The following is a 25,391-nucleotide window of genomic DNA, read 5'->3' as shown; positions in this document are numbered from 1 at the left end:
AAGTTTAGCAGTCAGGCGCCCACCTGGAGAGCACGGGAATACAATTCAAGTTCAGCAGTTAGGCGCCCACCTAGAGAGCACGAGAATACAATTCAAGTTCAGCAGTCAGGCGCCCACCTGGAGAGCACGGGAATACAATTCAAGTTCAGCAGTCAGGTGCCCACGTGGAGAGCACGGGAATATAATTCAAGTTCAGCAGTCAGGCGCCCACCTGGAGAGCATGGGAATACAGTTCAAGTTCAGCAATCAGGCGCCCATCTGGAGAGCACGGGAATACAGTTCAAGTTCAGCAATCAGGCGCCCACCTGGAGAGCACGGGAATACAGTTCAACTTCAGCAATCAGGAGCCCACCTGGAGAACAAAGCAATTCAAGCGTCGGTAATCAGGAGCCCACTTGGAGAACAAAGCAATAATTCAAGTGTTGGTAATCAGAAACCCACCTGAAGAACGAAGGGAAAGCAGCAATGTTCGAATGAAGACGTTCAAGTTCAGCAATCAAGCGTCCACCTAGAGAAAAAGGAAAGTATCTCAGATTACAATTCAAGTCAGCAACAAAGGAATTTCACGTGGAGAGTACGGGTCGACAAAAAAACAGGAACTGCAAGATCAAGTTTGAAGATATAGATAGGATTCTTGTAATGCATAGATCATAGTTTAATCTAGCTTCTTTTATTTTGTCATGGTGTAATAAGGAGTTCAGTAAGCAGTAGCAGTAGCAGCAATAGTGAAATCACAGCTTCACGGTAGTCACAGCTACCGAAACTTCCTGAACTACACTGACCTGATTCCTTTATAGCCAAGGATATGTAGGCAACATCGGAAGCAGGGTGCGATCAAACCTTTCAAAAATGCTTCCCACGGAGTATTCAAACGAGCAAAAATCGCTCGTATCCACTCACTTTATCTTTGCACGAAAACTCTTCGTGTTTCCGAGCAAAGAGGGGCAGCTGTGAGCACGTGATTTTTGTCCTATATGAATTACTCCCACAAATTCAAAATAAAATAATTTTTCCATTATTTGCAATTTTGTGGATTTTTGTGGCATTTTCTGTCAATTGTTTGCATTTTGTCTATGCATTTTTACTTTAATTAAATAAAAAATACCAAAATATCATGCATTGCATTTAGAATCTGTGTTTACATTTTTAGAATTAACCAGTAATTATTTGTCATATAGAAATTCGAAAATCACAAAAATAGCTCATTTTTACATTTTTTGTTTTTTAATTTTTAGCTTATTGATTTTTCTCTTTTATAGAATTAAGTATTATTTTTAATTTTTATAATTAGCTAATTAGTTTAATTTCACACTTTTGGATAATTTAAGATTTTTAATTTGTAGGATTTTAATTAAAAGAAAAGGAAATATTAGAAAATAAAAGAAAGAATTGAAAAAAAAGGGTTTGTCTTGTAAAATTAGGCCAATTCCTAAAGGCTCAAATTAATTTTAAACCCCAACCCAATTCCAATACCACTATCCGAATACCCATTCCCCTTTACCCTACCCCTACATATAAAATATAATTAGGAAACCTAAAGTGGGAGAAAAAAAAATCCATTAGATCCTTCACCTAGAGAGAGAAACGGCGCACCTCCCCCTCTTTCTTCTTCTTCATTTTTTTTTTCAAAATCATACACACGACTTACACACAGTAACAACTAAATTCAAAGCTAGAAATCTTCAACTAGAAGTCCGAAAAAGAATCAAAAAAAAAAAAAAGTAAAGAAAGATGAGCGAGGATTTTGAAGTTAAAGAATGGTAGGATTCAATTGGGACTCTCAAAGGTTTTTAATCAATGTGTGTTCATCATGAAATTTCCGGGTTCCAAAGAGTAATTCGAGTGCAAAGCCTCTGAAGATTGCTGTTTGTTATTGTTCCTGTTCTGCTGTTCATCATGCTCTGTTTGTACTCGGCTCTTGTTTAAAGCCTGCTTAGCTACTCTCAAGCCTTTATTTGGCAAGCATCTCAGTTTCAGTTGCAAGTCTAGGTACATACCTCTTCACTTGTATCTTTAGTTCTGATTTATGTTGAAGTGTGAGTTTTCTTTCCCTTTTCTTTTCTTGGAAATTAATTGCTGCAGTGTTTAAGTTTACTGTTTGGTTAGTTTTGAACACAAATTAATTGTTTAGCCTCAATATGGTAACTGCACAAAATTTCATTGTTTTGCCTATTAAGGAGAGATTGTTAGCAGTGTTTTTGTGACTAAAAATATGTTGAACCCCACATGTTTTGGCTAAAATTTGATTTGTGTATCACATCAGTAGTTATATGCTGTTAAATTCGAAATTGAATTGTTGAAATATGGGTGTTTCCTTTGTGTGCTAAAAATGCAGATTAGTTTGAGATGCCAGGACTAAATGAGATTCCATTTTGAAACAAAGGAAAATGGCCTTTTTTTATGGAATATGCATTTGTGCAAAGTTGAATAGCTACAAGTTAAAAACAGAACTTTCGAAGATACATATAGAGGACTTTCATTTCTAATTAGAGCATGAATGTTGTCCTTAATTGATTTTAGAGACCATTGATGTATTTTATAATTCTTGTGTGGATGAATTCGAACCCAAAGATAATTGTAGTGTATTGAGAGATCATTTGCTTAATGTAGAATTACGGTGTTAAATTGGTCATTTAAATTGTACTATACGGTGAGTATGATATAAACATATGGATTTACTGTAGGCAACACATAGGCTTATGGGTATAGAGTCATGTTAATTGGAGTTCATGAACTCTAATCTTAAAACCAAGCTTTTGGGCCTCTTCAATATGGATTCATAAGCCCAGATGTAGGCAGACAAGACTAAATTAACCCCCCCCCCCCCCCCCGATTTAATTGTTATGTCAAATCAAAAACTTAGCCAGCAAAATTAAAGCATGTTAGCTGGAGATTTGGATGTTGGCTTCTTTCAATTTCTAGGAGTCAATTGTCATCTTAGAATATGAACGTTATCTTCGCACCGACCCAGCAAGGTTTGGTTCCAACAAGCTCATTTCCATAATATGATGCTCTCATATAATCCAAAATTAATTTAGGAAATAATTGATGAATATCGTAGTGTGCTTTAGGTGCGCTATCGAAATTGATTTTCTTTTATTTATTAAATTTGGGTGTGCATTTCATGTGACGCAATTTCAATTCTTAACAACATTAAATAAAACGTGTCGCGAACCGCGGATGCAATTCATGTGGCGTGGTTTAAGGCGTGTTTTAAATAACGTTGAATCTTCCTAAAAGCGGTTTTCAAAAGTTAAAATGCACACAGGTTTAAACATGTTTTAAAATCAGATAATAGACCAATTATAATAGTTGAGCGACCGTGCTAGAATCACGAAACTCGGGAATGCCTAACACCTTCTCCCGGGTTAACAGAGTTCCTTACCCGGATTTCTGTGTTCGCGGACTGTAAAACAGAGTCAATCTTTCCTCGATTCGGGATTTGAATCGGTGACTTGAGACACCATAAATCATCCCAAGTGACGACTCTGAATCTAATAAATAATTCCGTTTCGATTGTCACTTAAATTGGAAAAACTCCCTTATATATCCCTCTCAGGGTGTAGGTAAAAAGGAGGTGTGACATCATGTTATATTAATTACATTTTATGGGATCGGCTACACGCCGTAGCGATATGGCGCTTGGGCTGAAGTAGTCCCTCCGGAGTTTGCATGCACCCCATTGAGCGCAATTGATTATATATATATGGATCGGGTTGCATGCCGCAACGAGCCTTATGGCTATATGTATATGGAACAAGTTGCACACTGTAACGAACCTTATGGCTATATATATGTGGATCGGGTTACACGCCGCAACGAGTATTATACAATGCTGAGTGATTGAGTGTGCTGAGTATTGAGCACGGTAAGAGAGAAATGCGAGATAGTGAGATTGAGTACTCTGAGAGTGTAGGTACATGAGTTGATCACGGAGAGGCGTTGCATTTGACTTGCGTACTTGAGATACATGCATAGAGATGCATTTCCTTCTACTGCCCGATTTTGGTGACATTCATGATTTTACCTGTATCTTCACATGTAGGCATAGAGATGTACTTTCGTCATGCTATCTGAAAATAAAACATTTACCTGTTGAAAGGTTTTTGTAAAAAGATACAGTTTTCAAACTTACTCATATTTTCGACTATTTCGATAAAGGATTTGGGTTTTCACTGATATACTTGAAAAGCGGAATTATTTTCGAGAATTCTGAATAAGCTGCGCAATTTGAATTTCGAGTTATTTCTTTTATTATTTGCTTTACATTGTTATGAACTGCTGTTGGTTATTGGTGTTGGACCCGACCTATGTTCCAGCTCGTCACTACTTGCAACTCAAGGTTATGTTTGTTATTTATTGAGTACATGAGGTTGGTTGTACTCATACTACGCTTTTGCACCTTGCGTGCAGGTGTTGACTGATGATGTTGCTGTGTTCGATGAGAGCTGGACTTGAAGACGTACATGCGTTCCAGTTGTAGCTGCCTCTTGTTCATGGTAGCCTTAGATTCATAGAACTCTGTTTATGTACTTTCCAGACATATGTTGTATTTACTTCATACTAGCTTTATAAACTCTATTCTTAGAAGCTCATGATTTGTACTACCAGTCCTTGGGAAATGTATCAGATTCAAATATTTTTTTACTTAATTGCTTCGTTAATGTTATTGAAATTGGATAATTATTAGTTGGATTACCTAGCGGGTTGGGTTAGGTGCCATAACAACTAGTGAATTTTGAGTCGCGACAATTCTAAAGAGAGAGAGCCAAAAATGAATCTTTTGTGTATAATTCTGCTTAATGTTGAAACCAACTAATAAAATGCAAGCAAGTTCCTAATTCATATAGATATAGGAGAATCATATAAATTATCATACTTGCATATTCATTGTTTGAGTCTCCATTAATTATTTCAATCATATCCCATTATACAATCATATGTTTCATGCTGGGTTGAGTAAAAGTAATGAGATTTCATACTAAGAATAGTTACTATTTTCATAAGAAACTGTCATTTGTCTGATGAGAAATAAAAAGGAATATTGAGAGTTTGACTGGCTAAAACTAAAACAGCTACTTTCAAAATACATAAAGAAAAACAACAATTAAGTAGAATAATCAGAATCGAAGAGGATTGCTCACATCTTTCTTTCATTCACGCCGTTAATGAGATTTTATTTCACAACTAAAAGAATTTATGTTATTATTATTATTATTATTATTATTATTATTATTATTATTATTATTATTATTATTATTATTATAAGCACGAAGCCCCCTAAAGAAATATTATTTTCTTTTTTTACCCTTTAATAATAAGTTTTACACTAGACAAAATAGTCATTTTATTATTTTTCTAAGAACATTTAAATTTTTCCCTAATTCTTGGGTTTTTGAAATCAACTAAATTTTATTTATTTAATCCTTCCTAATTTAAATTAGATGGACAGTCCTATTATTAAAATTTTAAATTCTATTTAGATTCTACCACTTCAATTGGAATAAACACATCAAATTGAGCACTAATGTAAATATTCGAACTTACGAAAGTTACATACCTTACATAAGTAAAAGTATATAAAAATTGTTACTAAACATGTAATATATGAGTTCTAAAATAAAAGCACACTCATAATACTGCATATTAATAGGAAGATACATAGTGCAACATTTCTTCCTAAATTGAGTTGTTAGATAAATAGGATACAATAATTATTATTTTTAAAAATTTATACCTTTTTTTTTAAATATTTCTTTTACAATAACATAAAAATAATTTTCAATTTATGTAATTCTTTTTAAATTTTATACTTATTAATACGTTTATACCATAAACACTAGTTATATTAAAAGTATGAAGGCCTTTAGCGAAATGCCGTTCGTCTTTTTACCTTAAAAATTAATTTCATATTGGACAAAATTGTTATATGATTATTTTTCTAATATTTAGATCTTAAAAACAATTTCGAATGCAACTATATATTTATTTACTAAAATATTTCCTTATTTAAATGAAATACGTTGGAAGTCCTAAATTTTGGGACATTACAATCTATTAAGAGTGGAAATATGAAAGAGGTAAGGGGAATAAAACACAATCTATTTAGATTTGATTATAAATAGAATTCTATTTAAGGTGAATGTCTATATTTTAGAGAGATCTTAGGGTTTGTTACTTGGTGATTAAGTCACTTTTTCCCTATAAATAGAGAGGTTCTATTCCATTGTAAATCACCTCAAATCAATATGAATTCTCTCTCCCTACTTTTTTTTTGCAATACTGTTCTTCTTCTTTTATTGTTTAATAACACGTTATCAACACGAGACTCTAACTAATTGAATAGAAATTTTGCGATTGAGCATAATGATTGTCAATTGTTCCATAAACTTTCTTCATGATTAAATTCTGTATTTAAGGTAAGTATTTTACTTTATTTTTCTCTTTCAAATTTTTGAATCCTATAATTTGATTTTATATACAAGCAAAGACAACAAAATTTTGATTATAACTCTAATAGAGTTTGTAAAAAATTATAACCACTCGAAGTGGTAAAATTTCTCTATCTTGCCATGATCAAATTCATGTATGATTGTGGGCAAAGAAGTAAAAACTCGTCCCATTGAATTTGCTTCATTCTCATTCCCTTAAGAGAATGTGATAGCAATATATGATACGTCTGAAAAAAGATAAAATTATTACCATAAAGGTACCAATGGATGTTGACGTGACAATAGACGAAATTACAATCGTCTCATTGTGGTAATTAGAATAATAAGGATTCTCAAAATAATCCTTTACTCTATAAAAGTAATATTTGTCATCGATTTGACATAAGATTTTGTAAAGCACATATAGATGATTATGGTCCATTCATGATGTGAATGTGACAACATCAGATTTATGAATATATATTCATTCTTGGAAGAATATGAACGTGCTAGTGGTAGTGAATATACCACACTCACCTCTAGAGGGAGGTTTAAGATGAAATAAGAAAATAATGTCATGCCATAAATGGTCATTGGTCACGTACTTATTGTACGCCAAAATATTTTGGTAATGTGATTATTAAAAGAAAAAGGTAATGCAAGAAACATATCTTGCATATAATTTTGATCATAACCATAATGGTATAACTTTCTCTTTAAAAGAGATATTCACCATATGGATGTTGATGAATATGTGGTAGTATAAAATTAATTGAGAACTCTGCAAGAGCCAATTATACTATTTTGAAAAAATACAATTGATTACCAATAAGGCATTATATTGTAGTAAGTCTCAAAGAAACTTATTTAGTTTCTAAAATTCGCGAAAACGGTTGGTTATATTGAGACTATACATAAAGCAAAGATTTAATATCTTCTATTACTATAACTTGTAGCGGGGTAATATGTATGTGAAAAATTACCCGCTTTATTCTCCAGTTTGTACTACACAAACAGAAGAATGCCACAATAAAATAGTAGTTTATTGATATGAAAACCCGTATCAAAATAAACTTAGAGTTTATTGATGATTGCATACGTCATGGTGTAAACGTGAACTTTATTAATATTGATAATTTATTCAGTTGTCATAATTGGTTTAGCCATGTTAATTTAAGTATGATGTGAAAAATAAAAGAGAATTCACATGGGTAAATATCAAAGAACTAGAAAGTTCTTTACGAATTCTCTTATGTTGCTTGTTCTTATTAACAAATAGACCAACTAAAATTGGGATTGAATCCCATAAATGCTGGAAATATCAAAGGTGAATATGGGCCCATTCACCTGCCATGTATACCACATAAGATGCATCTATGAGATGGTTATACGTGTGATTGTTATTAACTCGCAACCTGGTGTTTACGAGGTAACTTGCTCAATAATTTAATTTAAAGCATAATTTCCAGATTTTCTATTCAAGAAAGTTTATCTTGATAGATTGGTTTACATCACAGCTGATTTAGCAAAATAATTTATTGAGTACCTCCACTTAATAGCTAAATTGTTGGTGATGAGAACAAAGTTACCTATATCAGTTTGATATAGGTTATATACGAAAGTATATTACATTCTCCCCTTACAAGTGGTTCAGGGTCAGGAACCAAATAATTCAATCTTATTATTATTGATGATTTAGCAAAATAATTTATTGAGTACCTCCACTTAATAGCTAAATTGTTGTTGATGAGAACAAAGTTACCTATATCAGTTTGATATAGGTTATATACGAAAGTATATTACATTCTCCCCTCACAAGTAGTTCAAGGTCAAGAACCAAATAATTCAATCTTATTATTATTGATGTGCGGTGTATATTTTGATTAATACCATAACACACAAAGATGGATTATCAAAGTTGAGGAAGAAAGTTAGTTTTTCTAACATGAGGGGGAGACAAGATAAACAGTTGAGAAAACATTACGTGGAATGAATTATCATTTGTATATCTAGATCCTCGAATACGATAATATGAACTTGAAGTTCATAAAAAGATCATTCATTTGCAATATATCGCAAAGCATGCCAGACGCATTTGCTGACCCAAAGAAAGTAACTATATTCTCATTGCAAATGCTCCTATTAAGTCCTAGAAGGAAAAAGTCTATGGTACGCTTAAAGCATATAGATAAATCGATTTAAAATAAAATTCTTGATAAAGAAGATGAGAAAATGATCATAATAAAGGAGGCAAGTGATCTAGAAGATCACCTGACATAATATTTCATAAAATCCCATGAGAGATTCAGGTACCTGAATATATGAATGGGGAGATCTCTATATTATGTCTATATGAAAATAAGGAGGTTGAAACCGGTATAAAATGTTCATCGATGTGATGACCCAAAAGGTCATCACTTGTTTTTAAATTGAATTCTGCATTTCGAGGCCTTAAAAACCTCTTTTAGCGTCACCTCTATTTGCATGCGCAGTCCGGGCACGTAGCCGGAAAGTTTATATGTGAAAATCTGTGAAAAATGATAAATTTTGACTATAAAATGAATTAATTTGACTTCGGTCAACGTTTTAGATAAACGGACCCGGACCCATGATTTAACGGTCCCGGAAGGTCCCTAGAAAAATATGGGACTTGGGCATATGCCCGAAATCGAATTCCGAGGTCTCAAGCCCGAGAAATAAATTTTTTAAAAAATTGTTTCATGAAATTATTTAAAAGATTTAGAAATGAATTTTGATTAGAACATGTTGGTATCGGGCCCATATTTTGGTTCTGACGCCAGGTACAGATCTTATAAGTTATTTAAGATAATTCTATAAAGTTTGGTAAGAAACGGAATCCGTTTGACGTGATTCGGACCTTAAATGCAAAATTTGATGTTTTAAGAACTTTTGATCTATTTCATTGATTTTGAGGTTTAATTCGTTGTTTAAGGGGTTAATTTGGCAATTTGATCGCACGGATAATTTCATATGATATTTTTGAGTTAGTACACATGTTTGGTTTGGAGCACCGAGGGCTCGGGTGAGTTTCGAATGGGTTTCGGAAGTTTTTGAACTTGGAAAAGATTGTAGGTTTTCAGTTTTCTGGTGTGTTGGTATGTTCTTCTTCACGTTCGCGGAAGGACTCTCGCGAACGCGAAGGGTTAGTCAGGCTGAAGGAAATCTCCTTCTACGCGAACGCGAGACACAGGACACAAACACGAAGCCTTGGGGGTGTTTCCCTTCGCGAACGTGGACCTGCTCTCGCGAACGCGAAGGCCTTTGGGCCTGGGGAGGGGGAAGGGAATTTTTTGCTACGCGAACGCGGACACTGGCCCACGAACGCGAATGCTCGAGGAGTCAAAGCTACACGAACGTGAGCCTAATGTCGTGAACGCGAAGGTCACTTAGGCCCAACTCTTCAGGAACGTGACAGGCCTATCGCGAACGCGATGAAGGCCTGTCCAGTGATTTTAAAATAGAAGCCAAATCGGGGCTTAATCAAAATTTCATAACTTCTTCTTCCAAACTCCAAATTGGGCGATTTTTGAAAGAGGATTTCACCACCAATTCATAGGTATGTAATCTTAGACTCATTTTCTTCAATTTCCATTAACGCCCATTAGATTTCTAGGCTTAAAATTATGTTCTTAAGGGTAGAAAATTAGGGATTTAGGTAGAGTTAGGGCTTTTTGTATAATTATGATTTAGACCTCGTTTTGGGGTCGAATTTTGGAAATAATTATATATTCGGGCTCGTAGGTGACTGGGTTATCGGGTTTTGGTCCGAACCTCGTATTTTGACCAAGCGGGCCCGAGGTCAATTTTTGACTTTTTGGAAAAAATGACGGGAATGCTATAATTAAGCATTGGAATTTGATTGTTTAGCGTTTATTGATGTTATTAAGTCGATTATGTCTAGATACAATTGATTTGGAGCCGAATTCAAAAGGAAAAGCGGTGTTTGAGGCTTGAGTTGGCCGTGGAAGTTTGAGTAAGTGTTCGGTCTAACCTTAGCTTGAGGGATTAGGAGTTGTGTCCTATTTGCTATTTGCTTCTTGTTGAGTACGATATATAGGCATGGTGATGAGTATATATACGTTGGTGTCGAGCATGACCGTGAGTCTTAAATTGCAATTTATTTTGTGTTCTTAAATAGTACTACAGATGCTTTAATTGATGATTCTCGATATTGAGCAAGGATTAAGTTTGTTTCCGTGGAAATTACTTATGATTGAGTATTGGTGTTAGCTGAGATGAGTAGAAGTAGGGTTAATATTGGTTATAGCTATTTCTCCCTTGCTGGGACGTATTTACTTTACTGTCGAATCCCTTGCCGGGATAGTGTAGCTTATTGTTGATCCCTTGCCAGGACTCTTGGTATGGTTGTTGCTAAAGGTATATAAATGTTATGTTGGATCGGGTTGCACGCCGCAACAATACTATATATGCAATGAGTTGTACGCCGCAACAATGTTATGTTAGATCGGGTTGCACGCCACAACAATACTATATATGGAACGGGTTGCACGCCGCAACAATGTTATGTTGGATCGGGTTGCACGCCGCAACAATGTTATATTCGATCGGGTTGCACACCGGAACAGTGATATAAATGGATCGGGTTGCATGCCGCAACAGTAATATAAATTGATCGGGTTGCACGCCGCAACAGTGTTAAATGATAGGGATCGGGTTGCGCGCCGCAACAGTGTTATTATGGTTTTATTGTAAATCTTGAATTGTTCTCTCATATTTCTCTTAAGTTTCTGCTAGATTCGATATTTCCCCCATAGCATGTACCCCTCCCATGTTAATTGTTTATTCCTGTTTATTTTCCGCTGTATATTATATAACTGCACAGGTTTATCTGGAGTCTGGTCCTAACCTCGTCACTACCTAGCCGGGGGTTAGGCCAGGCACTTACCAGCACATGAGGTCGGTTGTGCTGATGCTACACTCTGCATTATGTGCATATTCTGGAGTAGCTTTTGGACAGTAGCACTTAGGGAGCCTGCCTTCTGTCTAGCCATAGATCCCGAGGTAATCCTGCAGGCATCCGCAGACCCGACGTTCTCTTCTACTTAATTATGTACTCTGTTTTCATTAGATTTCGAGACAGATTATATTTCTTTCAGACATTTGTTGTAGTAATCTTAGTCCGTCCATGATATTGTGACACCAGATTCTGGGTAGAGATGTGTGTTGTCATTATCGTACTGGTCTTGGTTATTATATTAGATTAAGTCTTCCGCTTGATTTCATTTATCGTTAATATCTAAATGTTTGATACCTGTTAATTTAGATTGATAAAGAGGGTTAAAAATGAGAGAGTTAGAAATTTTCTATGTTTAGTGGCTTGCCTAGCTTCTACGGTAGGCGCCATCACGACTCCCGATGATGGAAAATTCGGGTCGTGACAATCGACAACATCTATGATAGCGCTAAATATATATATGAGGATCTTAAGTCTGGAGAAATAATTTTGAATAGAATTGGTTTCATATGAAAGATATGTAGTTCTGAACATGTAGTTCAAAGACTTGAAAGTATAAAGTCAATGGTATGTGCAACCAGTTTTCGATATCTTATTTGTCTAGCATGACATGAAAACTTGATATGCATATAATTAAAGCCTATTATTGTCACGACCCCAACCCCGGTTATGATGGCACCCAACACTATGCTAGGCAAGCCCGACCATTCAACAACATTATCCCAAATTCTTATTCAGATTATAGATAAATATCACAGAGAATTTACTAAGTCATCACTCTCAAGTGTATAATTAATAATAAAACCTGAGGAAATTCAACTAAAATACCACACCATAGCCCAATAGAATCCGGTGTCACGAATATGAGCCTATAATACAGAATATTCACCTATTACAAGTCTATCTAGGAAAAATGCGGAATAAAAGATAGAGATAGAGGGGAGAGATCAAGGCTACGAACGCCATGCAGCTACCTCAATACTCCCAGATACTGCTGCTCAGCTAAACAAATCCTTACTCAGCCAGTGGTGTACCTGGATCTGCACGCAAGGTGCAAAGAGTAATGTGAGTACTCCGACCCAGTGAGTAATAAACATAAATAAAGGCTGAGAATAAGAAATCGTGGAAAAATACAAAGTAAACTATAATCTCCCAAGCTCTCGGCCTCAATATCAATGTAATCAACCAGGCCCTCGGCCTCAATATCAATGTAATCAACCAGGCCCTCAGCCTCAATATCAATGTAATCAACCAGGCTCTCGACCTCAATATCAATATAACACTTCTGCGGCGCGCAACCCAATCCATGCTCAGTCCAGAAATCATCATAAGTCCCTTGGGCATTTGTAAAACAGTAGTTCTCAGCCCGAAATATAATTTAAAAATATCATTTAAGCTTTCAAATCTTAGAAAGATGGTTGAGTTTGCAAAACAGTATTTAAAACCTTGGACTGAGATCAAAAGATATGCATGTATGCGAAAATAGTGATGTCAATCCCTGAAGGATTTAAATAATTGGCAAGAAGCCCAAATGTAACAATTAAATCCAAGTAAGGATGATTCTCAATTTAGTTCAAGTAGAAAATACGGTAAAAACATCTCTCGGGACGGACCAAGTCGCAATCCCCAACGGTGCTCTACCCCACGCCCGTTATCCGGCGTGTAAGTCACCTCAATATAGCGTTACGATGTGAAATTCCGGGGTTTCAAACCCTCAAGACATCATTTACATCAATTACTCACCTCTAGCCGACCAAATACTACTCTGCGATGCCCTTTCCATTCGTATCGACCTCCTCGCGCGTCGAATCTGGCCAAAACCACAATGAATACATCACAATAGGCAAAGGGAATATAACCCAATCGAAAAGACTCGAAAAATATCAAAAATCACGAAATTTGCAAAACCCGAGCCCCGACCCACGTCTTGAAATCCAGAAATTTTTTACATCAAAATGTTCCTTATCTCGCCACGAGTCTATACATACCAAATTCACAAGAATCGGAGTCCATTTGACCCCTCAAATCCCAAATTTAGAATTTCAATCTCAAGCCTTAATTTCTTATAATTTGGCTATGTTTTCATGGTTTTCTAGGACGATTCTTCAATCAAATCATGTATTTAACTCATAAAACTTACCTCCAATCGATCTTAGTTGAAACTCCCTTCAATACCCGTCCAAAAGCTCTCAAAATGACTAAAAATGGTGGAGAAATGGGGTGTTTTTCGCTAATGAAAAGTAAACATTCTGCCCAGAATTTTTCGGAATTACTGTTCACCCGTGTTACTGTTCACGGATACTGTTATGGGTACTGTTCACGGATACTGTTATGGGGTACTGTTCACGGCACTATTCACGGATACTGTTACGGGGTACTGTTCACGGATACTGTTATGGGGCACTGTTCACGAGCACTGTTCATAACGACTGTTCACAGTGCTGTAAAAAAATGCAGCAGCTTTATTTTTTTCGTGCCTAAATCGATCCGTTAACCTTCCGAAATACACCCGAGGCCCCCGAGACCTCAACTAAAAGCACCAACATGTCTTAAAACATTATCCAAACTTGCTCCAATCGTCAAAACACCTCAACTAATGCCAAAATCATTAAATTATATCGAATTCAAGCCTAAGTTCTTTTAAAACTTCTAAAACACACATTCGATCAAAAACCCAACCAAACGATGTCCGAATGACATGAAATTTTTCACACATATCCAAAATGACACAATGAAGCTACAACAACTCTCGGAGTTTCATTCTGACACCCGGATCAAAATCTCACCTAGCAACCGGAATTCGCCAAAATACTAGCTTCGCCAATTCAAGCCTAATTCAACACCGGACCTCCAAAATTACTTCCGATCACACTCCTAAGTCACAAATCATCTCCCGAAGCTAACCAAACCGTCGGAATTCACATCCGAGCCCTCTAACTCATAAGTCAACGTCCGATTGATTTTTTCAACTTAAGCCTTCTTAAAAGAGACTAAGTGTCTTAATTCCTTTCAAAACCTTTCCGAATCAACTCGTTCACACCCAACACTGATAATGAAGCATAAAGAAATAGAAAATGGGGAAAACGGGGCAGTAACTCACGAGACGACGGGTCGGGTCGTCACATCCTCCCCAACTTAAACAAATGTTCGTCCTCGAGCGGGTCAAGAAACATACCTAGAGCCTCAAACAGGTGAGGATATCTTCTCCACATCTCCCGCTCGGTCTCCCAGGTAGCTTCCTCCACGGGACGACCTTTCCACTACACTTTTACAGAAGATATTTCCTTTGACCTCAATTTTCGAACTTGACGACCCAAAATAGCCACTGGCTCCACATCAAAGGTCAAATCACCATCCAACTGAACCGTGCTGAAATCCAAAACATGGGACGGGTCCCCAACATACTTCCGGAGCATAGAAACATGAAATACCGGATGCACACTCGACAAGCTGGGTGGCAAAGCAAGCATATAGGCCACATCCCCAATCCTCCTAAGTACCTCAAAAGGTCCAATAATTGTGGACTCAACTTTCCTTTCTTTCCAAATCTCATAACACCCTTCATGGGTGAAACCTTCAGCAAGACCTTCTCACCAACCATGTAGGACACATCTCAAACTTTCCGGTCCGCACAACTCTTCTGACGCGACTGCGCTGTACGAAGCCTTTCATGAATCACCTTCACCTTCTTTAAGGCATCATGAACCAAATCTGTCCCCAATAGCCTAGCCTCGCCGGGCTCGAACCAACCAACTGGAGATCTACACCGCCTCCCATACAAAGCCTCATACGGTGCCATCTGAATGCTGGACTGATAGTTGTTATTGTAGGCAAACTCTGCAAGCGGCAGAAACTCATCCCAAGAACCTCCGAAATCAATCACACAGGCCCGCAACATATCCTCCAATATCTGAATAGTACGCTCAGATTGTCCGTCCGTCTGAGGATGAAATGCTGTGCTCAACTCCACCTCGGTACCCAACTCTCGCTGAAAAGTCCTCCAAAACTGGGAAGTAAACTGAGTACCTCTATCTGAGATAATGGAAACTAGAACACCATGCAATCGCACAATCTTTCGGATAAATATCTCTGCCAACCGCTTCGAAGAATAAGTAGTACACACCGGAATGAAGTGCGCGGTCTTGGTCAGCCGATCCACAATCACCCAAATAGAATCAAATTTCTTCAAAGTCCGAGGAAGTCCACTCACAAAATCCATGGTAACTCTCTCCCACTTCCATTCTGGGATAATCATCCACTGAAGCAAACCACCCGGTCTCTGATGCTCATATTTCACCTGCTGACAGTTGAGACACCGAGCTACATAACCTACAATATCTTTCTTCATTCTTCTCCATCAATAGTGTTGTCTCAAGTCCTGATACATCTTTGCGGCACCCGAATTAATAGAATACCGCGAGCTGTGGGCCTCTTCCAGAATTAACTCTCTAAGCCCATCTACATTGGGCACACAGATATGGCCCTGCATCCTCAATACGCCATCATCATCTATAGTCACATCCCTGGCATCATCATGCTGAACTCTATCCTTAAGGACAAGCAAATGCGGATCATCATACTGGCGTTCTCTGATGCGATCATATAAGGAAGACCAAGAAACCACTCAAACCAACACCCGACAGGGCTCAGAAATGTCCAGTCTCACAAACCAATTAGCCAAGTTTTGAACATCAACTGCAAAGGGCCTCTACCCAACTGGAATGTACGCCAAACTCCCCATACTGACTGCCTTTCGGCTCAAGGCATCTGCCACTACATTGGACTTTCCCGGATGATGCAAAATAGTGATGTCATAATCTTTTAGCAACTCTAGCCACCTTCGCTACCTCAAATTAAGGTCTTTCTGCTTAAACAAATGCTGAAGACTGCGATGATCAGTGAATACCTCGCAAGATACGCCATATAAATAGTGCCTCAAAATTTTCAAGGCATGAACTATAGCAGCCAACTCTAAGTCATGAACAGGGTAGTTATTCTCATGGGGCTTTAGCCGACGAGAAGCATAAGCAATAACTCTACCCTCCTGCATCAATACACAGCCAATCCCAACTCTCGAAGCATCACAATATATAGTATATGAACCTGTAGCTGATGGTAAAACCAATACTAGAGATGTGGTCAAAACTGTCTTGAGCTTCTTAAAGCTCTCCTCACACTCGTCTGACCATACAAATGGAGCACCTTTCTGAGTCAACTTGGTCAAGGGCGACGCAATGGATGAAAACCCCTAAACAAACCGACGATAATAGCCTGCTAATCCGAGAAAACTACGGATCTCTGTGGCTGAGGACGGTCTAGACCAACTCTGCACTGCTTCTATCTTCTTTGGATCAACCTGAATACCCTCACTGGACACTATGTGTCCCAAGAATGCCACAGAACTTAGCCAAAATTCACACTTGGAGAATTTAGCATAAAGCTTCTCCTTCCTCAATCTCTGCAACACTACACGCAAATGTTTGGTGTGCTCCTCCTGGCTACGCGAGTACACCAGAATGTCATCAATAAATACAATAACAAAAGAATCCAGATAAGGCCGAAATACACTGTTCATCAAATGTATGAACGCTACTGGGGCATTGGTCAGCCCGAAAGACATGACTAGAAACTCATAATGACCATATCTAGTCTTGAAAGCTGTCTTAAGAATATCTGAGTCCCTAATTTTTAACTGGTGATAGCCCGAACGGAGATCAATTTTTGAAAACACCCTCACTCCCTGAAGCTGATCAAATAAGTCATCAATGCGAGGTAAAGGATACTTGTTCTTCACTGTTACCTTATTTAACTGCCTGTAGTCAATGCACATTCTCATTGTGCCATCTTTCTTCTTCACAAACAGAACTGGCGCACCCCACGGTGACACACTATGCCGAGTGAACCCCTTGTCTAGGAGCTCCTGAAGCTGCTCCTTCAATTCTTTCAACTCTGCTGGTGCCATACGATATGGCAGAATAGAAATGGGCTGGGTGCCCAGCACCAAGTCAATGCCAAAATCGATATCCCTATCCGGCGGCATGCTCGGTAGGTCTGCAGGAAATACATAAGGAAAATCCCTCACAACTGGGACAGAATCAATACTAGGGGTCTCAGCTCCAACATCTCGCACAAAAGCTAGATACGATAGACAACCCTTCCCAACCATACGCTGGGCTTTCAAGAGGGAAATTACTCTGCTAGGAACATAATCAGTCATACCATGCCACTCGATCCTCGGAACACCCGGAATAGCCAAAGTAACTGTCTTAACATGACAGTCTAGAATAGCATGACATGGAGATAGCCAATCCATGCCCAGAATAACATCAAAATCTACCATGCTCAACAACAATAAATCAACTCGGGTCTCCAGACCCCCAATAGTCACAATACAAGACCGATACACATGGTCTACAATAATGGTATCGCCCACCGGGGTAGATACGTGCACGGGTAAAGCAAGACACCCTCGGGTTGTACCCAAATGATGAGCAAAATATGAGGACACATAAGAATAGGTGGATCCGGGATCAAATAAGACAGAGGCATCTGTGTGGCAGACTGAGATAATACCTGTGATAACAGCATCTGACGCAATGGCATTTGTCCTGCCTGGAATAGCATAGAAACGAGCCTGGCCACCGCCTAATCATCCTCCCCCTCTTGGGCGACCTCTGGCTGATTGGCCTCCACCCCTAGCTGGCTGGTCGGGTGCTGAAGAAACTGGAGCAGAAGACGAAGGTTAGCCCCTTTGTTGAAACTGACCACCACGAAGTCGAGGACACTGCCTCTTTGTATGACCAAACTCTCCGCACTCGTAGCAACTACCAGGTACTGGAGGGAACCCCTTGCACCTGAATGACCAGCCGATGCACTCGGCGCAGATGAACCCTGAACTGAAGGGGCATAGGATGAGCTCTGAGCTGGGAGAGCGTTAAGTAAAGACTGGCCCTCTGAAATCCCTGATGACCACGGTCTGAAGATGTCCTACTATACTCTGGACGGGCCGGCTGAGGAGGTCTGAAGGAACGACCTCTACCACGCTGGAACTGGCCCCTAGACGGAGCACCACTGAAACTGCTTGAACCTCTGGGCCTCTTGGCCTCCCTCTCCTCTCTCTCTCTCTCTACGGCGAACTGTCTCAATATCACGAGCGATGTCAACCACCTCCTCGAAAGAAGCACCCAATACTCTCTATAGTCATCAAAATGCGGAGAGAGTAGTTAAGACCATCCACAAATCTCCGGATCCTCTCACGATCTGTTGGAATCATCCAAGTAGCATGATGAGCCAACTGTGAAAATCTCATCTCGTACCGAGTCATAGACATATCTCCTTGAGTCAACCACTCAAACTGCCTACGCAGTTCCTCTCTACGGGACTGAAGTACATACTTCTCCAGAAATAGAGTGGAGAACTGCTGCCAAGTAAGGGGCGCTGCACCAACAGGTCTACGCCTCTCAAAATCTTCCCACCAGGTAAATACAGCTCCCTGGAACTGAAATGTAGTAAAAGATACACCACTCGACTCCAAAATCCCTGCGGTGCGAAGCATACGCTGACACTTGTCAAGAAAACCCTGGGCATCGTTGCCCTCTGCACCGCTGAATGTCGGAGGTTGGAGCCTACCAAATCCCTTGGGATGACACTGCTCATCGTCTGGCATAGCTGGGACCATAAAGTTCTGAACTGGTGCAACCGGCTGAGCTGGAACAGCTTCCGGTGTCTGCAATCCCTGTACAACCTGCTCAGCTGTGCGATTAACAGGAGTTTGTGTGCCTTCCCTAGCCTGTGAAGTAGCTGCGGCTGTAGTGGCTGAGACCGCCTGAGCTAGGCCAGTGCAAACTGTCAAAATATGAGCTAAGGTCTCCTGAAGACCCGGAATCACGATAGGCATAGCTGGTGCTCGAACTGGTACAGCTGCTGGAGCCTGATCTGGAACTGGGGTAGCTGGTGGATTAACAGGTGCTGCCCGCACTACTCTACCTCTGCCACGCCCATGACCGCGTCCACGGCCTCTGGTGGCATCAATGGGTGGCACTGGTGGTCGTCCACCTCGTCCAGTAGCACGAGTCCTCGCCATCTGTGAGAGAATAGAATGATAGAAAATATTTTTAGTGTTCGGATCAACAAAGACACACGATAAGAATTTCAAGAATATGAAGTTTTCCTAAAGGTTCTGCAGCCTCTCGAGGATAAATACAGACGTCTCCGTACCGATCCGCGAGACTCTACTAAACCGGCTCATAACTCGCGAGACCAATTAACCTAGGCTCTGATACCAACTTGTCACGACCCCAACCCCGGTCATAATGGCGCCCAACACACTACTAGGCAAGCCCGACCATTCAACAACATTATCCCAAATTCTTATTTAGATTATAGATAAATATCACAGAGAATTTACTAAGTCATCACTCTCAAGTGTATAATTAATAATAAAACCTGCGACAATTCAACGAAAATACCACACCATAGCCCAATAGAATCCGGTGTCACGAGTATGAGCCTCTAATACAGAATATTCACCTATTACAAGTCTGTCTAGGAAAAATGCGGAATAAAAGATAGAGATAGAGGGGAGAGATCAAGTCTGCGAACGCTATGCAGCTACCTCAATACTCCCGGATACTGCTGCTCAGCTAAACAAATCCTCACTCAGCCTGTGGTGTACCTGGATCTACACGCAAGTTGTAGGGAGTAATGTGAGTACTCCGACCCAGTGAGTAATAAACATAAATAAAGGCTGAGAATAAGAAATCGTGGAAAAATACAAAGTAAACTATAACTGGCAGTTTAGAACAACAAATAGTGAAGCAACAAGTCAATTAAATCAGAGTACCAAATACTGAGACAGGTATAACAGATAAAAACAAATGCATGAGTGCAATGCAATGCATATGATGGTACACTCTATGCATGAGTGCAATGCAATGCATATGATGGTACTCTCTAGTACCCCCTGCGACGTGCAGCCCGAGCCATCCATTTTATTTATCGTCGATGGCGCTCACTGGGGGTGTGTACAGACTTCGGAGGGGCACCTACAGCCCAAGCGATATATCAAGCCATCTCGTGGCATCAAATCTAGGCCCTCGGCCTCATATCAATATCAGTATAATCACCCAAGCTCTCGGCCTCAATATCAGTGTAATCAACCAGGCCCTCGGCCTCAATATCAATGTAATCAACCAGGCCCTCGGCCTCAATATCAATGTAATCAACCAGGCTCTCGGCCTCAATATCAATATAACACTGCTGCGGCGCGCAACCCAATCCATGCTCAGTCCAGAAATCATCATAAGCCCCTTGGGCATTTGTAAAACAGTAGTTCTCAGCCCGAAATATCATTCAAAAATATCATTTAAGTTTTCAAATCTTAGAAAGATGGTTGAGTTTACAAAACAGTATTTAAAACCTTGGACTGAGATCAAATGATATGCATGTATGCGAAAACAGTGATGTCAATCCCCGAAGGATTTAAATAATTGGCAAGAAGCCCAAATGTAACAATTAAATCCAAGTAAGGATGATTCTCAATTTAGTTCAAGTAGAAAATACAGTAAAAACATCTCTCGGGATGGACCAAGTCACAATCCCCAACGGTGCTCTACCCCACGCCCGTTATCTAGCATCTAAGTCACCTCAATATAGCGTTACGAACGCCATGCAGCTACCTCAATACTCCCAGATACTGCTGCTCAGCTAAACAAATCCTTACTCAGCCAGTGGTGTACCTGGATCTGCACGCAAGGTGCAAAGAGTAATGTGAGTACTCCGACCCAGTGAGTAATAAACATAAATAAAGGCTGAGAATAAGAAATCGTGGAAAAATACAAAGTAAACTATAATCTCCCAAGCTCTCGGCCTCAATATCAATGTAATCAACCAGGCCCTCGGCCTCAATATCAATGTAATCAACCAGGCCCTCAGCCTCAATATCAATGTAATCAACCAGGCTCTCGACCTCAATATCAATATAACACTTCTGCGGCGCGCAACCCAATCCATGCTCAGTCCAGAAATCATCATAAGTCCCTTGGGCATTTGTAAAACAGTAGTTCTCAGCCCGAAATATAATTTAAAAATATCATTTAAGCTTTCAAATCTTAGAAAGATGGTTGAGTTTGCAAAACAGTATTTAAAACCTTGGACTGAGATCAAAAGATATGCATGTATGCGAAAATAGTGATGTCAATCCCTGAAGGATTTAAATAATTGGCAAGAAGCCCAAATGTAACAATTAAATCCAAGTAAGGATGATTCTCAATTTAGTTCAAGTAGAAAATACGGTAAAAACATCTCTCGGGACGGACCAAGTCGCAATCCCCAACGGTGCTCTACCCCACGCCCGTTATCCGGCGTGTAAGTCACCTCAATATAGCGTTACGATGTGAAATTCCGGGGTTTCAAACCCTCAAGACATCATTTACATCAATTACTCACCTCTAGCCGACCAAATACTACTCTGCGATGCCCTTTCCATTCGTATCGACCTCCTCGCGCGTCGAATCTGGCCAAAACCACAATGAATACATCACAATAGGCAAAGGGAATATAACCCAATCGAAAAGACTCGAAAAATATCAAAAATCACGAAATTTGCAAAACCCGAGCCCCGACCCACGTCTTGAAATCCAGAAATTTTTTACATCAAAATGTTCCTTATCTCGCCACGAGTCTATACATACCAAATTCACAAGAATCGGAGTCCATTTGACCCCTCAAATCCCAAATTTAGAATTTCAATCTCAAGCCTTAATTTCTTATAATTTGGCTATGTTTTCATGGTTTTCTAGGACGATTCTTCAATCAAATCATGTATTTAACTCATAAAACTTACCTCCAATCGATCTTAGTTGAAACTCCCTTCAATACCCGTCCAAAAGCTCTCAAAATGACTAAAAATGGTGGAGAAATGGGGTGTTTTTCGCTAATGAAAAGTAAACATTCTGCCCAGAATTTTTCGGAATTACTGTTCACCTGTGTTGCTGTTCACCTGTGTTACCATTCACGGATACTGTTACGGGTACTATTCATGGATACTATTATGGGGTACTGTTCACGGCACTATTCACGGATAATGTTATGGGGTACTGTTCACGACACTATTCACGGATACTGTTACGGGGCACTGTTCATAACTACTGTTCACAGTGCTGTAAAAAAAATGCAGCAACTTTATTTTTTTCGTGCCTAAATCGATCCGTTAACCTTCCGAAATACACCCGAGGCCCCCGAGACCTCAACTAAAAGCACCAACATGTCTTAAAACATTATCCAAACTTGCTTCAATCGTCAAAACACCTCAACTAATGCCAAAATCATCAAATTATATCGAATTCAAGCCTAAGCTCTTTTAATACTTCTAAAACACACATTCGATCAAAAACCCGTCCAAACGATGTCCGAATGACCTGAAATTTGCACACACATCCCAAATGACACAATGAAGCTACAACAACTCTCGGAATTTCATTTTGACACCCAGATCAAAATCTCACCTATCAACCAGAATTTGCCAAAATACTAACTTCGCCAATTCAAGCCTAATTCAACACCGAACCTCCAAAATTACTTCCGATCACACTCCTAAGTCACAAATCATCTCCCGGAGCTAACCGAACTGTCGGAATTCACATCCGAGCCCTCTAACTCATAAGTCAATGTCCGGTTGACTTTTTCAACTTAGCCTTCTTAAAAGAGACTAAGTGTCTCAATTCCTTTCAAAACCTTTCCGAATCAACTCATTCACACCCAACACTGATAATGAAGCATAAAGAAATAGGAAATGGGGAAAACGGGGCGATAACTCACGAGACGACGGGTCGGGTCGTCACAATTATATGACTTAATTTATGTGACAATCCTTGAAGGATTTAAATCGCTTAAAGTATAGACAATTCTTGATCTTGAAGTACCACATCTTCAGTGCAATTTGTGCACAAATATATCTTTCTATAACTATATGCATGATAATATGATAGCAAGAGTTTTTGCCTCTATGTGATGACATTGAAATGACGATTCCAACAAGATCATATGAAGAGAATACATCTCTATCAGGAATGATGATTCCAAAGTCCAACATATTCATTCAAGTTAATATTTCCTTATCAAATCTCTACCAATAATCTTTCAAGGAAGCTACTGCACAAGATTGGAATGCAAAGGCTCAAGGACGTGAATCGATGCTCTCATCAGGGGGAGTTAATATGCGTTGTACTCTTTTTCTCTTACAAGGTTTTGTCCCACTGTATTTTCCTTGCAAGGTTTTTAACGAGGCAAACAAAAGGCATATTGTTAGATATGCGTACTCGTTTTTCTTTTCTAGAATTTTTTTCCCACTCGGCGTTATTTAGTTAAGGTTTAACTAGGCATATTATCTGTTGAATAGACATTCAAGGGAGAGTATTATAAATAGAATTTTATTTATGGTGAGTGCCTATATTTAGAGAGATTCTAAGGATTATTACTTGGTGGAAAAGTCACTCTTTCCCTATAAATAGAGGGTTCTACCCCTTCAAGTGTTACCCCTTGAGTCCCTCTTCAATCCCTCTCAAAAAGCTTCAAAGCCAAACACAAATGGTGGAAAAATGACCAAATTTCGCGAAGACCTCTATTTATACTTTCTACCCAGCAAAACCGCACCTGCGGTACAAAATGTCGTATTTGCAGTCCGCACCTGCGGACAAATCTCAGCTTCTATGAATTTTCACTTAAAAGCCCTCATCCACACCTGCGGGCTCGCAGGTGCATCTTAACTTCCGCTTCTGCAATGCCCAACCACATCTACGCCCTTTTCTCATCTGCGATCATCGCACCTGTATTCCCTTAACTGCAGATGCGATTATGACAGAACCAGCAGCTGCAACTGCATTCTCCAATTTCCAAACTTTGTGATAACCATCCGAGATCATCCTGCGGCCCCCGGTACCTCATCCAAAAATACGAAAAAGTCACATATTATCAAACTTATTCCAATCTTTAGAACACTCAAAACAATATCGAAATACCAAATCACCCTCGAATTCAAGCCTAAGGATTCTAAAACTTTCGAATTCTGCAACCGATCCAAAAACCTATCAAACCTTATCCGAATGACCGAAAATTTTGCACACACATCAAAAATGACACAATGGACCTACTACAATTTCTAGAATTCTATTCCGACACCGATATCAAAATTTCCACTACCAACCGAAAAACGCCAAACTTTCAATTTCGCCAATTCAAGCCTAAATCTACCACGGACCTCCAAAATACATTCCGATTACGCTCCTATGTCCCAAATCATCTCACAAAGCTGTCCGAACCATAAAAACCAAGTTCTGAGATCATTTACTCACATGTCAACTTTCGATTGACTTTTCCAACTAAAGCTTTCCAAAAAGAGACTAAGTGTCTCATTTCTTTACAAAACTACTCCGAACCCAAACCAACCAATGCGATATGATGAAATGAAGCTGAACAACACAAAAAGAAGCAGAAATGGGGGAAACGAAGCGGTAACTCATGAAATGACCGTCCGGGTCCTTACATCCTCCCCTTCTTAAACAAACGTTCATCCTCGAACGAGTCAAGAAACATACCTGAAGCCTCAAACAGGTGAGGATATCTGCTCTGCATCTCCTGCTCGGTCTCCCAAGTAGCCTCCTCCACTAGCCAACCTCTCCATTGTACTTTCACTGAAGCTATATCCTTTGATCTCAACTTTCGGACCTGCCGTTCCAAAATAGCCATTGGCTCTACATCATAAGTCAAATCACCGTCTAACTGAACCGTGATAAAATCCAAAACATGAGATAGATCGCCAATATACTTTTGGAGCATAGAAACATGAAATACTGGATGCACACTCGACAGGCTAGGTGGCAAAGCCAGCTCATAAGCCACCTCCCCAATCCTCTGAAGCACCTCAAAAGGCCCAATGAATCGAAGACTCAATTTACCCTTCTTCCCAA

General features: G+C 39.2%; 1 long non-coding RNA gene across 1 annotated transcript; it reads left to right on the top strand.

Moving 5' to 3' along the window:
• Positions 1-1,548: 1,548 nt before the first annotated feature.
• LOC138876964 (uncharacterized) lies at positions 1,549-4,652 on the top strand. The gene is made up of 2 exons (XR_011402276.1): positions 1,549-1,989; positions 4,414-4,652. It is a non-coding gene; the product is annotated as an uncharacterized lncRNA (long non-coding RNA).
• The last annotated feature ends 20,739 nt before the right edge of the window (positions 4,653-25,391 follow it).

This window comes from Nicotiana sylvestris, chromosome 9 (assembly GCF_000393655.2).
Source record: "Nicotiana sylvestris chromosome 9, ASM39365v2, whole genome shotgun sequence".
NCBI lineage: Eukaryota > Viridiplantae > Streptophyta > Magnoliopsida > Solanales > Solanaceae > Nicotiana > Nicotiana sylvestris.
Note: the sequence above shows the minus strand (reverse complement) of the source record. Positions and strands in the feature narration are given on the sequence as shown.